The sequence below is a fragment of the Seriola lalandi genome, unplaced genomic scaffold (genome assembly GCF_002814215.2).
Source record: "Seriola lalandi dorsalis isolate HSWRI2012SDOR001 ecotype SW California unplaced genomic scaffold, Sedor1 jcf7180002054585, whole genome shotgun sequence".
Classification (NCBI taxonomy): domain Eukaryota; kingdom Metazoa; phylum Chordata; class Actinopteri; order Carangiformes; family Carangidae; genus Seriola; species Seriola lalandi.
The window spans coordinates 2,256,535-2,257,032 of NW_019525138.1; the positions used below are offsets into that span (position 1 = coordinate 2,256,535).

The window sequence follows — 498 nt, forward strand, 5'->3', positions numbered from 1 at the left end:
GATTCATTGTTTTATCTGAAAGGAGACCCAAGGTGATCTATTTCAAACCCAAAGCTCTTCAGTCTAGTTTTATATATGACAAAGAAAATCCTGTCATGTGAGAACCTGGAACTATTTCAAATAAGATGTTCTGTTCAGTTAGTTGTTGCAGCTGTAGTTGTTGTTGTTGTTGTTGTTGTTGTTGTTGTTGTTGTTGTTGTTGTTGTTGTTGTTGTATGCATCTTGTAGTGTAGGATGTCTTGTGAGAGACTGTAGTGTCTATGGGTCAGGTGGGAGTCTGTTGTTACCTCCGCCATGAAGGTTAAGTTTTCACCCCTTTCTGTTTATTTGTCAGCAGGATTGCACAAAAAGTCCTGAGCCGATTTGCACCAAATGTGGTGGAGGGATGGATCATGGGCCAGAGAAGAACCCGTTAAATGTTGGTTCTGATTCAGTTAAAGGGGCAGATCCAGAATATTTTTTTTACTTTCATTAACATTGCGAAATACGACTTTTTTT

The 498-nt window shown here is 39.0% G+C and overlaps 1 protein-coding gene across 1 annotated transcript in view; it reads right to left on the reverse strand.

The window, feature by feature from the left end:
* rab3gap1 (RAB3 GTPase activating protein subunit 1) overlaps positions 1-498 on the reverse strand; it is a 24,539-nt gene that overhangs the window by 16,336 nt on the left and 7,705 nt on the right. The gene's annotated exons all lie outside the window — the stretch shown is intronic.